Source organism: Salmo salar, chromosome 25, assembly GCF_965601325.2.
Source record: "Salmo salar chromosome 25, fSalSal1, whole genome shotgun sequence".
Lineage (NCBI taxonomy): Eukaryota > Metazoa > Chordata > Actinopteri > Salmoniformes > Salmonidae > Salmo > Salmo salar.
Genome location: NC_138315.1, coordinates 28,672,987 through 28,689,482, shown reverse-complemented (window position 1 = coordinate 28,689,482; position 16,496 = coordinate 28,672,987). Strand labels below are relative to the sequence as shown.

General features: G+C 42.8%; 1 long non-coding RNA gene across 1 annotated transcript; it reads right to left on the bottom strand.

Annotated features, from left to right (window-relative positions):
- Positions 1-12,840: 12,840 nt before the first annotated feature.
- Positions 12,841-16,421, bottom strand: LOC106586474 (uncharacterized). Its single transcript, XR_001324202.3, has 2 exons — positions 14,630-16,421; positions 12,841-13,549 (listed from the first exon to the last, which is right to left on the bottom strand). It is a non-coding gene; the product is annotated as an uncharacterized LOC106586474 (long non-coding RNA).
- Between the last annotated feature and the right edge of the window lie 75 nt (positions 16,422-16,496).

Below are 16,496 nucleotides of genomic sequence, written 5' to 3'. Positions count from 1 at the left end.
CATTCCTAGTCGATTGCCAAACATTTCTGTAAAAAACCCAACCATAAAGCCTTGTGCTCTTATTTTTTTTATCCTCGCGGGCTGTTGTCGGTAGGTGTACCCAATTCAGCTGCTGCTCGCCGGGTAGGCGAACTGTTGCCATTTTGAACCATTGCATGTGTCTGAAGGTACAAACTCTGCCTTCCCAGCGGGTCCAGAGAGCAAAGTAAGTGCACTATATGCTTACCGCTGGCCAATCGAATGGCTCAGATCACACTGTCAGCGGTAACTTAAAAGAAAGCTACAGGAAAATTGATACTGAGATTTCAAAACCATGACTAGAAAGAGACTGTCAACAAATACAGCAAAGAGATGCTGTTTTTATGTGTGAGCTCATGTTTAAATTCTTACTCAGCACTGTCAACACTTTGTATTCAACACTTTTATAAATCATAAAATGTGGGTTCTTCCTATTTCCACTCAGAGCTACAACAAGCACTGCAGCAGTAATGAATGAGTAGGAAAGTGTATCTACAGGCTTGCTTTTGTCACAATTGTCGTAGTGGAGAGAAGACCAAGGCGCAGCGGGAATGTGGATACTCATCTTTCTTTAATGAAAAAAAACACGCAAAGCATGCACAGGGAAAACAATAAACAATACCCACGACGACAGGAACAGTTTGCAGGCATACAAACGCAGTGCAAAAAACAATTACCCAGAAACACACAGACAAACACACCCTACTAATATAGGACTCCCAATCAAAGGCCAAAACACAAAGACCTCTGCCACGCCCTAACCAAAACTAATACAATTACTCCCTCTGCTGGTCAGGACGTGACAGTACCCCCCCCCTAAAGGTGCAGACCCCGGAATGCACCTAAAAAAAAAGAAAACACAAAAAATCCCCAATACCCCAACAAAACCAATAAACAATATCCCCTAAACAATAAGGGAGGGAAGGGAGGGTGGCTGCCGTCAACGACGGCACTGTGCTACACCCTCCCTCCCCAACCCACCTATCCTGGAGGTGGCTCAGGTGCGGGACGTGGACCTCTCTCCACCTTCGGCGTCGCCCACTTCGGTGGCGCCGATAGCTGCGCCGGGCAGACGGGCCACTCGGGCTGACCCTGGCAGACGGACCGCTCTGGCTGGGCCGGAGGACAGGCGGGCCGCTCTGGCTGGGCCGGAGGACAGGCGGGCCGCTCGGGCTGGGCCGGAGGACAGGCGGGCCGCTCGGGCTGGGCCGGAGGACAGGCGGGCCGCTCTGGCGGCTCCGGGCAGTCGGGCCGCTCTGGCGGCTCCGGGCAGTCGGGCCGCTCTGGCGGCTCAGGGCAGTCGGGCCGCTCTGGCGGCTCCGGACTGGCGGGCAGCTCTGGCGACTCCTGACTGGCGGGCAGCTCTGGCGACTCCTGACTGGCGGGCAGCTCTGGCGACTCCTGACTGGCGGGCAGCTCTGGCGACTCCTGACTGGCGGGCAGCTATGGCGACTCCTGACTGGCGGGCAGCTCTGGCGACTCTTGACTGGCGGGCAGCTCTGGCGACTCTTGACTGGCGGGCAGCTCTGGCGACTCCTGACTGGCGGGCAGCTCTGGTGACTCCTGACTGGCGGGCAGCTCTGGCGACTCCTGACTGGCGGGCAGCTCTGGCGACTCTTGACTGGCGGGCAGCTCTGGCGACTCTTGACTGGCGGGCAGCTCTGGTGACTCTTGACTGGCGAGGCTGGGCTGACGCACTAGACGCCTGATGCGTGGGGTTGGCACCGGACGTGCCAGCCTGGAGACACGCACCTCTATGCTAGTGCGTATAGCGGGAAACACCGGACCGTAGAGGCGCACTGGCGGTCTTGAGCGCAGGGTTGGCATCACTCCTTCAGGCTCGATGCTTACTTCGCCCTGGCACATGCGGGGCGCTGGTACTGTGCCTACCGGCCTGAAAATCCCAGGCCTCACCACAGCCCCAACCCCAAAGCACGGGACCTGTCCAGTCTGTCTCTGCCCTACAAGGGTACGGGGAGCTGGCCTGGGGCTCCAATCTCGCCCCGCCAAACAGCCCTTGTGCCCCCCCCAAAAAAATTATTGGGGCTGCCTCTCGGATTCCCTTAGCTCCCTTAACTTGTCCTCCCAGAATCTTCGCTCCTTCTGCCAAGTCCATCCATCAACGCTGTTCTCCTGTGGCTCCCTCCTCCTCCGCTGCTTGGTCCTTTTGTGGTGGGTAATTCTGTCACATTTGTCGTAGTGGAGAGAAGACCAAGGCTCAGCGGGAATGTGGATACTCATCTTTCTTTAATGAAAAAAACACGCAAAGCATCCACAGGAAAAACAATAAACAATACTCATGACGACAGGAACAGTTTGCAGGCATACAAACGCAGTGCAAAAACAATTACCCACAAACACACAGACAAACATACCCTACTAATATAGGACTCCCGATCAAAGGCAACTCAACACACCTGCCTTCAATTGGGAGTCCCACCCCAATTAACTCTACATAGAAAACCAAAGCTAGACAGAACGTAGACACACATACCAAAACACAAAGACCTCTGCCACGCCCTGACCGAAACGAATACAATTACTCCCTCTGCTGGTCAGGACGTGACAGCTTTATTGTTATTATTAGCGTTGTGGGTCGTTTTTAATATTGGAAATATTTAGCTTTCTCTGTTCATAGGAGTAACAACATGAATTTGTGCATGAGGCAGAAATAATGCTGTGCGACTCGAGTTTCGCAAGTGCCACCCTTACGAAAAAAGACTGCAGTCAGAAGTGCAGTATAACATCCAAAATAACACAGTTTTTTTACTGCAGAAACTTTGCAGTGTAACGGCAGTTCAACTACTGCATCCAAAATACCACAGTCGACTGCAGTTAATGCAGTTTTACTGCAGTTTCAAAACTGCAATCTTTTTGTAAGGGCAGTGGAGTAAAGGTAAAGTGGAGGGATGTTGAGAAGCAAATCCTCAGTCTGCTGCTCTCTCCCATCGCTGAGACTGACCATCAGATGCATACACCATCAGCCCAGTAAAATAAAATAAAAAGCTAATTATATAAATGTGTGACCAGTAACCGAAAAGTTGCTGGATCGAATCCCCGAGCTGACAAGGTAAAAATCTGTTGTTCTGCCCACTGTTCCCCGGGTGCCGAAGACGTGGATGTCGATTAATGCAGCCCCCCGCACCTCTCTGATTCAGAGGGGTTGGGTTAAATGTGGAAGACACATTTCAGTTGAAGGCATTCAGTTGTACAACTGACTAGGTATCCCACTTTCCTTTTCAGTACTGTTTTAAATTGGTTAATGTTGCATAGGCTTACATTTTTTAAGTCATGTTAAAAAAAGTTGTAGATCTGAGTGGTAGATCTCGGCTTGCATTTTGACTCAAAGTGATCTTGACTCAGAAAAGGTTGGTGACCACAGTTCTAGAGTTTTCCCTTTTAACACTATCAACGTTTCCCTTTACTGTGGGGCAATTGTGATTGAATCAACGCAATATTATCCACTTTCAGCATACTGAAACAAAACAAACTATGCAAGAGATTTTGTTGTAGGCAGAACGCATCGGAGTAGGATTCTATTGCATTGACACACACTATTCAGCCCGTATTCTACACAGATTGGTGCGACATAAGCAATCAGAGCTGCAGTAGGTCTATATGCAAATAGACCATTGCATATAAGCCTACTGCATTGTCTATATTATATGGATCTGCATTGTCTATATTATATGGATCTGTGCCATTTACTTTGAACTGGACTGTGCTTACAACATGGACTGTGTTTACAGCACGAGCGGTTGTGAGTAGATGCACTTGTTTTGCGATCAAAGCGAGAGCTGCATGTAGCCACGTGTGCACACCTTGTTCATATAATTTGCTAGTCAGTGAGTTATTAGCCCTGTTATAGATCATTTGTAGTCAGCAATAGGGGAGTGATTTCTCCCTGCAAGAGCATAAAACGTATACATTTCTAGACATCTTTGAAAAGCAAGTCAGGTAAAGAGCTTTTTTTTGTCTTCAAGGGGCAGTGTTGTATTTTGAGAGAGGCTTGATTAAGCTAAGTAGCCATGGGTAGCATAATTTGTCTGATTGTCTGTAATAATGGTATGGGAATAACAATGCATTTTATTTTGTAAAGTGGTTTCTTGCTCAAACAACACAACAACATTTTTAGTCACCTCCTTGTCTGAAGGACAAGTGGATAAACAGGTTAATGTCAAGTCATGTGTAGCGTGGTTCGTTCTGCGTTGTGTACTTTTATTTAGGACACTGCCACAACTGGAATTCGGATGGTTGAATCATTTTTATTCGACCTGCACACGAAGAGACAACACACAATATGTTAGCCCTCGGTGCAGTCACAGCTCTCGGGCACCTTGCTAGTTGAAGGTCCGGCAAAAGAGAACAATAAAAGGGTACGTAAGTACGGATAACCCGCGATGGACCAAACCAAAATATACAAACTTTTACAAGTAGGTGTATTTACAATATAGATATCAAAAAAAAATTGTACACCGAAAAATAACATTAACTATGCTGCTGTAATTAAATAAAGAAAACACATTGAATTATTATTATTGTTATTAACTTATTAACATCCCCTCTTGACCTGGCCTACTTGAACTGTCCTTGTGTGCAACTTGGTGCATAATCTAGGGGAACAACATCACTCTACTACACATGCATGTTTCATGGAATGTAGGCCTACATTGAACACCACACATTGGCTGCAACTGTAGGCTGAATGATAGAACAGCTATTTCCATGTTAAAATGTTATGGAATGCATTCCTTCCATTGTTTTTGATGGTAGGCCACTCTGGTAGGCCTACATTATGATCAAATAGCGACAGTAGCCTACATGGCCACTGTTAAAACTGTAACTTAATTAAAGCGGGTAAAGCCTCAATGTTCACAGTAAACGCGTGTTGGAAGTTGCACAGAATTTTCACAATGTTCAAGTTTGCGCTCAGCAGACCTGAAATTTGCTCTGTGCCAAACATTTTGAGCGACCATTGAGTACTACTACTTTTACAGATCCACTGCCCAACCATGCAATTTATAAACTTGATCTCCACGGTAAAAAGCATATAGACATTATCTCCAAAATGTGCAAGATTGTTGCAATATTGAAATGAGATTTCCACTGTGTCCAATAGTAATGAATGTGTCAGGAGGAGACAGACAGGCTGCTTGTATCAGCCAGCTGAAATCATATATCAGCATCATTTTTATGGATATACAAAGAAATGCCAATAGAAAAACACGTCAAATGAAATGAAATGCAGCTAGTTTGCTGTCTTTCCATCTTCAGTCTGAAGTGATTGTGTTGTAGTTGGATAGCTAGCATGGGGGGAAGTTTTGTTTGCCATAACAAACTGCAAAGTTCTTGAACTATCAACCAGCGTTTGGTTAGTTTTGCTTTACATGGCAGTCTATATGAATTGAACTAATGACCAGAGAACGCATGGAATTCCAATGTTCGTGAATGTAGCGTCACGTTTTGTTAAATTGATGGTTCGGGAAAAAATCTTACTTTTTAATGCTGGTAACCCATTGTATAAAATAAATAATATACTCCAGTCCATGTGTTATGACATTTTTATCATGGCTTTGCCTCACGGCTATGACCACATCACAGCCATGATAAAAATGTCATAACACATGGGCTGTTATGTATTATTACTTAAATAGCCTACACTTTCCTCATTCTGAACTTCTAACACAAGTAGGACGGGTGTGGCTTCCTTATAATGACCGCAGAGCAGCCACACATGGATTTGACAGCTCAAACCACCAGCTACTGTATGTCACGTCCTGACCAGTAATAGGGGTTATTTGTTATTATAGTTTGGTCAGGATGTGGCAGGGGGTGTTTGTTTCATGTGGTTTGGGCTATGTATTTAGGTAGAGGGGTGTTTGGTTTATGTGGTTCGGGGTTTGTTAGTCTATGTTCTATGTTAGTATATTTTCTATGTTCTATCTAGTCTTTTGTATTTCTATGTGTAATTAATTGGGGTTGGACCTTCAATTGGAGGCAGATGGTTATTGTTGCCTCTGATTGAGGGTCCTATAATTAGGAGTTTGTTTTTCATGTTTTTTTGGGGGGGGGGAGATTGTGCTTGTTTAGCTGTGTGCCTGTCACGTCCTGACCAGTATAAGGGTTATTTGTTATTGTAGTTTGGTCAGGACGTGGCAAAGGGTATTTGTTTTATGTGGTTCAGGGTGGTGGTTTATTTAGTAGGGCGTTTGATTTATTATTTCCGGGTTTTTGGGTAATGTTCTATGTTTGTATTTCTATGTGGTCTCTGGTCTTTTGTATTTCTATGTCTGGTTTATTGGGGTTGGACTCTCAATTGGAGGCAGGTGTTTTCTCGTTGCCTCTGATTGGGAGTCCTATATATGTGTATGTGTTTGGTTTAGTGTTTGTGGGAGATTGTTTCTTGTTTTGCATGTGTGAGCCTGACAAGACTGTTTTGTTGTTCGTGAGTTCTTCGTTTTGTTGTTTTTGGTGTTCTCTTTATTTAAAATAAATGATAAGATGAGCATCCACATTCCTGCTGCGTTTTGGTCCTCTATCCCCGACGACAACCGTTACAGTGCCTGACAAGACTGTCCAGGTCGTTTGTGTCTTGTATACGTTTATTGTGTTTTTCCTTCTTCACCAAATAAAAAGAAGATGAGTATATATTTTCCCGCTGCGTCTTGGTCTTTACCCTACGACACCCGTGACAGAATCTCCCACCAACCACGGACCAAGCAGCGGAGAAGGGAGCAGCAACAGTGCCCAGTAGAATCATGGACATGGGAGGAAATTCTGGACGGGGCTGGACCTTGGCACCAAGCTGGGGAATATCGTCGCCCACTGGAGGAGATAGAGGCAGCCAAGGCAGAGAGGCGCTGGTATGAAGCTGTGTACGCGCCGATGGGGAAGCACGAGAGGCACCCCCAATAAAAAAAAATTGGGGGGGCACACGGGTAGTTTGGCTGGGCCAAGGGTGAGCCCTAAGCCAGCTCCCCGTGCTTATTATGGGAAGCAACTGGAGGGGAGAGCGCCGGAGTATGCGGAAGTGCGCACGATCTCGCCTATGCGCACGCACAGTCTGGTGCGAGCGATCCCAGCCCCTCGCAAGTGCCGTGCTAGAGTAGGCATCCAGCCTGGAAGGAGGATGCCTGCACAACGCATCTGGCCACCAGTGCGCCTCCTAGGCCCAGGCTACCCTACGCCTACTCTACGCACGGCAACCATCAGACCTCTCCACAGCTCAGTTAGCCCTGTACCAGCACTCCGCATGTGCAGGGCTGCTATTTCCATCCAGCCAGGACGGGTTGTGCATGAGGTACGCTCCAGACCTCCAGTGCTTACCCATTTCCCGGTGTATCCAGTTCCTGCTGCTCGTGCTGACCCTGAGGTGTGTAGTCTGGCGTCTCCTAAACCAGCACCACGCACCAGGCTTCCAGTGCGTCAGCCCAGTCCAACTCGTCCTGTTCCTGCTCCCCGCACTAGCCCTGAGGTGCATGTCCCCAGTCTGGTACCTCCACTACCAGCCCCACGCATTAGGCTTCCAGTGCATCAGCCCAGTCCAGAGTGTCCGGCAACAGTACCTCGTCCAGAGTGTCCGGCAACAGTACCTCGTCCAGAGTGTCCGGCAACAGTACCTCGTCCAGAGTGTCCGGCAACAGTACCTCGTCCAGAGTGTCCGGCAACAGTACCTCGTCCAGAGTGTCCGGCAACAGTACCTCGTCCAGAGTGTCCGGCAACAGTACCTCGTCCAGAGTGTCCGGCAACAGTGTCTAGTCTGGCACCGAGTGAGACGGCCTACTGTCCGGCACCGAGTGAGACGGCCTACTGTCCGGCACCGAGTGAGACGGCCTACTGTCCGGCACCGAGTTAGACGGCCTACTGTCCGGCACCGAGTGAGACGGCCTACAGTCCGGCACCGAGTGAGTCGGCCTACAGTCCGGCACCGAGTGAGTCGGCCTACAGTCCGGCACCGAGTGAGTCGGCCTACAGTCCAGAGCTCCCAGAGCCCAGTCCAGGGTCTTCAGTGACTGGCCTCAGGCAGAGGTATGCAGTGGGGGTGGTTTGGTCCGGTAGGGGATTAAGGCCTGAGCCTAAGCCACCTCCACTGTAGGAGGTTTGGGGAGGGGGGGGTGTAGCACAGGAGCCGTCGGTGACGGCAGCCACCCTCCCTTCCCTCCCTTTAGATTTGGGATTTATTTTTGGGGGGTTATTTTTGGTTATTTGTGTGAGGTGCATCCGGGATCTGCACCTTTGTGGGGGGGGGGGGGGGGGGGGGGTACTGTCACGTCCTGACCAGTAATAGGGGTTATTTTTTATTATAGTTTGGTCAGGACGTGGCAGGGGGTGTTTGTTTCATGTGGTTTGGGCTATGTATTTAGGTAGAGGGGTGTTTGGTTTATGTGGTTCGGGGTTTGTTAGTCTATGTTAGTATATTTTCTATGTTCTATCTAGTCTTTTGTATTTCTATGTGTAGTTAATTGGGGTTGGACCTTCAATTGGAGGCAGCTGGTTATTGTTGCCTCTGAGGGTCCTATAATTAGGAGTTTGTTTTTCATGGGTTTTTGTGGGAGATTGTGCTTGTTTAGCTGTGTGCTTGACAAGACTGTCCAGTTCATTTGTGTCTTGTATACGTTTATTGTGTTTTTCCTTCTTCACCAAATAAAAAGAAGATGAGTATGTATTTTCCTGCTGCGTCTTGGTCTTTACCCTACGACACCCGTGACACTGTATGTGGAGCCTATGGAACGCCGTTTGGGTCTTTGCGTGTCAAAAAAGATACACATCAAATAACACTATTTGACCGTTAAATAAGCTTTTAATTTGACACGTCAAATAACACAGTTATATTATAGAATGTTGTGTGTATGGAAGGCCAAAAGGTTCAAATCGTGTCACCCGTAACACGTCTTAACACTTGTAATTATCATTTTTCACTTGCTTTTTTCAAGTGTCAAACGTCATTTTTTGTACACGTGTTCTTTACCCCTGTCCATTGTGCATTTACAGGTGATTAGAACGCTTGTTATTGTCATTTTTACACGCGTTCATTAAACCTATTCAGTGTGCATTTACAGGTGATTATAACGCTTGTCTGTCTAGAGTCTCGCTCCAGAGACTGGGGGGTCCGACCCCCGCCCGTAGCCACTTCATCCAGCCAGCTCCCTGTCCCAAGGAGAAGGGGGGAGAGGGCTCAGTCAGGGCCACCAGGGGACGCCACTACATTCAGCCAGCTCCCTGCAAGGGCTGGGGCAACCCAGGGGGCGCTACTTCATCCAGCCAGCTCCCTGTTCCAGCTATAGAGAGAAATAGTAATGGCGTATTTTTGTAGGTATTAACTCCGCCATGGTTCATTCGACAGCCTATAGGGTAATAAATGGGTTTTTTGTAGTTTTTCTGTATTATTGCCAAAAAGGACTTATTTGGTAAATGCAGGCTTATTAAATGTTATATGTTTTGTTCTATGAGATAATCTTCATCAGCTAATGTCACATTTTGTGATTTTTTTTTTAAGCATTTATGCACGTAAAGCATTCATAATTGATAAAGGTCATGTTAAATGACTGATATTATCTCCTAGAAGGAAACTTATAAGATCTCCTAAGCCCATCTTAACCTGACCTTATTTTTTGCATTTTGTCATATTTCTACCATTATTACATTTACATTTGAGTAATTTAGCAGATGCTCTGGTAATATTTTACTAAATACATATACTGGGACATCTTTTAGCATTTTCCTCACAGTAACACTTTCAGTCTTTATTAGTCCTATTACACCTATTACACCTATTACACAATTATTTATATCGGTGGGTCCCCAGCGGGGTGGTTGAGCTAACGTGGGCTAATGTGATTAGCATGAGGTTGTAAGTAACAAGAAAATTTCCCAGGACATAAACATATCTGATATGGGCAGAAAGCTTAAATTCTTGTTAATCTAACAGCACTGTCCAATTTACAGTAGCTATTACAGTGAAAGAATGCCATGATATTGTTTGAGGAGAGTGCATAGTTATGAACTTGAAAATGTATTAATAAACCAATTAGGCACATTTCACCAGTCTTGATACAACATTTTGAACAGAAATGTAATGGTTCATTGAATTAGTCTAAATCTTTGCACATACACTGCTGCCATCTAGTGGCCAGAATATATATTGCACTTAGACTCCTAAGTGACATAATGGCCTTTCTCTTGCATTTAAAAGATGATGGAACAAAAAAAATGCATGTTTTTTCTTTGCATTATCTTTTACCAGATCTAATGTGTTATATTCTCATACATTCATTTCACATTTCCACAAACTTCAAAGTGTTTCCCTTCAAATGGTATCAAGAATATGCATATCCTTCCTTCAGGTCCTGAGCTACAGGCAGTTAGATTTGGGTATGTCATTTTAGGTGAACATTTTAAAAAAGGGTCCTTAAGAGGTTATTAATTTATGCCCTGAAAAATCTATTCAGTTCCTCCACATTTAAATAAATGTCGGCCAACTTGAAAACAGGCTGTTGTGACTGATTTTACATTAAATCTATGATGACTCTATGAAACTTTTCCAACGTGTCACGTTCTGACCTGTAAAGGTGTTATTTGTTAGTGTTTAGTTTGGTCAGGACGTGGCAGGGGGTATTTGTTTTATGTGATTCAGGGTGGTTGTGTGTATGTGTCCATGTAGAGAGGGGTATTTGATTTATTAGTCCAGGGTTTTGGTTATTGTTCCATGTTAGTTTATTTCTATGTTCTGTCTAGTCTTTTATAATTCTATGTTTAGTTAATTGGTGTTGGGGCCTTCAGTTGGAGGCAGCTGTCTATCGTTGCCTCTGATTGAAGGTCCTATAATTAGGGGTGTGTTTGTATTGTGGATTGTGGGTAGTTGTATTCTGTTTTGTGTTCTTCACCTGACAGAACTGTTAGTGTCGTTTTTGTAATTGTATACGTGTTTCATTTTGTTTCACCTTCAGTATTAAAAAAAAGATGAGTATACACTTCCATGTTGCGTCTTGGTCCTCCCCACACGACAATCGTTACACAATGGGGCTCCTTGTTCTGTGGGAAGTTTGGTGTAGTTATCATCTGTGGTACGATGCGATAATAAAGCACATCCCAGAGCTGCCCAACCTGTCTCATCAATATACCCCAAAATGCATACAGTGGGGGGAAAAAGTATTTGATCCCTTGCTGATTTTGTACGTTTGCCCACTTACAAAGAAATGATCAGTCTATCATTTTAATGGTAGGTTTATTTGAACAGTGAGAGACAGAATAACAACAAAAAAATCCAGAAAAACGCATGTCAAAAATGTTATAAAATGATTTGCATACAAAACTATATTGCATATCCTCAATCCTGTTGGTCCAAATAACCAATGCCATTTAGCTACCTCCTATAAGTGGTTATCATACCAAAACATAACCCACAGACATGGACCTTAATGAAAATTGTCATTAGACTTTGCCACAACAAAGTAGGAAAATGTGTGAAATGTGGCCCTCTGGGCCATGTACATCATTGTGTAATCCATATTTGGCTCGTGTTTTTTATGCAATTTTTATTGTTAACTCAGTGTTTGTTTTTACTGTGAGCAATAAAACCAAATTCTGTTGTCATTGATATCAGAAAAGTGTCAAACTGACTGACTGACTGCACTACACAGACTCCCTTTGATGACAAACAAATGCCATTCTAGAGCTCAATGCCACGAATACAGTTGATCTTTTTAATTTCTATACATCAACAATTTTGCCTCTGAAGTAACAAGATATGAGTCCATGTGAAAATAAATCCCTTCCATAATTTATTCATTATTTTATAAAACAATGTTCCTCCAGCCTTCATCTTGAATAGTGATGTCCTACTAATTCTAATGACACTCTAAAACAAACAGAATCCACTAGATGGTGGTGTTTTGACTAAAGTACCTACTTTTCCAAAACCCCATCTGATTCTTAGATTAATGTATTAATAGTCACTACCCTTTCCAAGACACAAAGCCTGGATGAAAATATTGTTTTTACAAAGGAATTAATAAACTGTTGAGGAAGCTGCAGTGGAGGAAGAAAAAAAAGCCCATTTATTCTGTAACAGAGTAATAAATCAAATCAGGCTTTATTTATATTGCACATTTCAGACATGAATGTAACACAATGCACTACACAGGAAAAAAACTATTTACTACACAAGAAACATAAGAGGATAAAAAACAAAAGAATAACAATTTAAAACTAAAGATTAAAAAAGCACCCTAAGGTAAATGCACCCCTGTCCAGTGTGTATTTACAGCTGATTAGAACGCTTATGGGCACTTTTACACGCGTTCATTACACCTGTTCAGTGTTCATTTACATGTGATTAAAACGTGTTTTATGGTCTTTTTAACACGCGTTCATTACACCTGTTCAGCCTATTGGGTAAGGAATGGACTTTTTGGAGTTGTTTCTGGATAATTGCCGAAAACAACTTATTTGGTAGCTAATGTCACATTTTGTGATTTCAAATAAATATTTACGTATTGAAAAAAAGCACATAAAGGCTTCATAATTCCTAAAGGTATTTTCTTACTTTAATTAGCTATCTATAATTTTTCCTTGTCTGAAGTATCAAGTTCTAAGTCCATGTGAAAAAAAATGTCCACCAGATATTGTTTTGAGAAAAGTACCTACTTTTCCAAAACCCCATTTGTTTGATAAATAAATTAAAGCAATACTAGTCACTATACTTTCCAAACCACAAAGGCTGAATTAAAATGTTTTCTAAAAAGGAATTTATAAACTGTTAAGGAGGCAGCGGAGGAAGGACCAGGGTGCCACATTTGAGAGAAATAAGCTTTTTTGTGCGTATGGAAAATGTCTGACATCTTTTATTTCAGCTCATGAAACATGAGACCAACACTTTACATGCAAACTGAGACGTCACAGCTCAAATTGGTAATCAATGTTTTGAGAATAGCTGGCTAGCCGTCTGTCCAGTACATAACATGCAAATATCTAATGTCATCTTAAGGCTACCTCTGCACCGTTTCTTTTGTCATTGATAGGCTGTACATTTACCTACTTATTCCCTGACATTGTCCAAGTTCTGATTTCTCATTAATTCTCCCTTCCTCCTCCAATGTATTCCATATTGTCCACTTCCTCACTAGACAGTAGCAACAAACTATTAAAAAACGGTGCTGATTTCATCAACATTTAAAAAAAGGTAGTAGACATTTCCACGATCATAGTCTAGCTCAAAAGGAATGAGACTGTTTCAGTATGTAAAAAGTAACAGTACAAAACACATTATTTTAGCAAACATAAAATAATAAGTGAGTTTTGACTGAACAGATATTTAATAAACATTTCAAAACAATACATTATACTATAGACCTGCTAAATTACTCACATCCAGGTAAAATACATTAGAAACAGAATAAACTAAAACAATTCTGTATTATTTCTGATGTAACAATTATTCATGAAGCAAACATTTTATGACTTGTTGAAGGCTGTCTGTTTTCCTCCCCCTCCTTCATCCATGTTGCTCGTTCAACATAGCATTTGGAGATTCCTGTGAACATCAACAGTCATAAACATGTCATTCTGAACAGCAACATCTTCCTAATAAGAATTTAGACTAGTTGACAATTCAACAGAATTCAGTCTTGTTCATGTTGATGATCGATACAACATGAGAAAGATAGCAAGCCATGGTATATCAGACCGTATACCACGGGTATGAGTCAATATTACTTATTTACTGTGGTAATAGCAACAGCAATTATTTTGAATAGCAATAAGGCACCTTGGGGGTTTGTGGTATATGGCCAATATACCACGGCTAAGGGCTGTATCCATGCACTGCGTGTTGCATTGTGCTAAGAACAGCCCTTAGCCGTGGCATATTGTTGATATACAACAAACCCCTGAGGTGCCTTATTGCTTAAATATAACACATACAGATTATGAGCATGTGAGGTTTCAAATAATAATGTTACTACTACTAGCTTGCCCTCTCCCTGCTTTTCCTGAACATGTTTATCTGATATAGCTGGTTGTTGTTCTAGCTTGCTCTTCCAAAGCAGGCTTTTCTCCTCCTCGCTCGTCTTCATATGCTTGACTACATGATCATCATGTTGTGGCTGTAACATGGACATTGCATTAGAACAACAACTAGATACACTCTTCGAAAAAAGGGTTCTTCAGCTGTCCCCATAGTATAACCCTTTTTGGTTCGAGGTAGAACCCTTTTGGGTTGGTTCTACTTGGAACCAACAAGGGTTCTTCAAAAAGTTATCCTATGGGGACAGCGGAATATCTTTTTAAGTTCTAGACAGCACCTTTTTTTCTAATAGTGTAACTTTATCAGATAGACATTTTCAGGAAAAGCAGCTAATTTAGCAAGCCAATAAAATGTCTATCATATATAAGTAGCTAGTCATTCTTGTTCAATAGGCTTTCCTCCGATCTCATCACTGGTCTGCAGATGCTTGAGTACTTGACATTTCCTGGACATTGCATAAGAACAACAATAACTAACAACTTTATCAGACAGACATTTTCAGGAAAAGCAGCTCATTTAGCAAGCCAATAAAATACATATTGCATTGGTTCAACCTTGAAATATAGCTACTCAAGATAGAGATCTTACCTTTTTATCTTTGTAGCAGTTTGCTCTCACCTCGTCTAGGCACTGCAACAGCCAGATCTTATTCCCCATTCTCTATTGTCTATATTCTGCAGGGAGCTAGCCTGTTCTAAAACATTAGCTAAATTGGCCAACTTTAGCACACAAATCTCAGCTTGCTAACTAGCAAAGCCAACCAATTACACAACAAATAATAACAAAGTAAACAATTATTTTCTAAACTAATATTAGTCTCAACCAAATGACAAGTACAAAGAACTGTTGCTCTGTTCCACAACGTAACAACCATTAGTTACAGGTTAGACAGAAGACTATTGCTAGCTAACTAGCCATGCTATTTCAATGAACATTTTGTAGTTGTAATGCTATGTGGAAAAATTAGTTTTAATTTCTTCCTCCATTTTTCTCACCAACGCCTTGCTGTAGCGTTTACGTTCTGTAAATGTAATTGACTAATTGTAACAATTTGATCCACATTTACAAACATCTCCCTCCCTGAGTAAGCGATTCATCGCAACAGGCCAGAAGTCGAAAAAAGTCAAACCCATGGAAATTGAGGTGGGAGGGGCTTACAATGTGGTACTTTCATAAGCATGAAACGTACCAGTTACTACACAGGCATTCAGAACGTGTGCAGTGGCACAATTTCATGCGTCTGAAAGTACAATATTCAAAACGTTCCAATCACCCGTAAATACACACTGAACAGGTGTAATGAACGTGTGTAAAAATGCCCATAACAAGCTTTCAAATCAAGACGATTTGAAACTCTTGGCCTTCTCCATACTGGACAGGTGGAAAATCACGTGTACATAAAAGTGACATTTGACACTTGAAAAAAGCAAGTGAAAAATGATAATTACAAGTGTTAAGACAATTTGAACCTTTTGGCCTTTCATATGTGTGCTCTGTATTCGCACGTGCAAGCCAAGCGCCACCACTATCAGTAGCACTGTCAAAGCTGTACAAAAAAGTAAGCAAAACACCGGCCACGAACGATGTGTTTACAATACCGCGTTGGTAATAAGGCCTTATTTGTTCGACCGCAACTTCTGGGGTACCTAGCTAGCAACAATTCAACCAGCCTGAAAACAATGACCAGTAGAAACTGCAGTCATTTTCATTATTCTTAGCAATGATTTAGGAATCCTTGTGGTAACCAGATGATCCCAATAATTTACGTAGCCTAGTTAACGATGCCCCCTCTGGTATGTTCTATTTTGCGAAGTGTCTGGGACTCGTTGTTTCCCTGTTTACTACTCAAATATATTTTACTTATTAATTCAAAGAAGAAATGAACTGCAATACACTGGTCTCAAATATATTAGCACAACTAGGCTACACAGAACCATCGCGGACCCACGGTAAAATGAGAGGCTTTTTAGCCTATTAAAACGAGTCCCAGTCCAACACTGGGGCGCGGCTTACGGAGCGCTCTATGAAGTAAGTGTCGTATTCCACCAGGTCGAGTTATCTTATTACACCGGACCCAAACCCGGATAAGAAGTGTGCCAACAAGTCAATCTGTCAAGGCAACGTTCATTTGCAAGATTGCAGAGTATATGCATTTAACGGCTTTTTGTTTTTGTGTAGATATCTGATCCAAATGATGAAGTAGCTAGCTAGCGACATAACGTTAACATACTTGAGATCTAACTTGCCCTGATCATTACTCTCTGTCCCATTAGTTACATTACATTGCACATAAATCATTGGAAGAAGATTATTTTCTGTATGGGAGTGTTTTTGTTAAGAGCTCATCGCTCGGTCTGAACATTAACACGCATCGTTTTATATTTACTAAATGAAGTATTAAATAAAAAGTAACACTACAATTGCATAACAATAACGAGACTATATACAGGGTGTA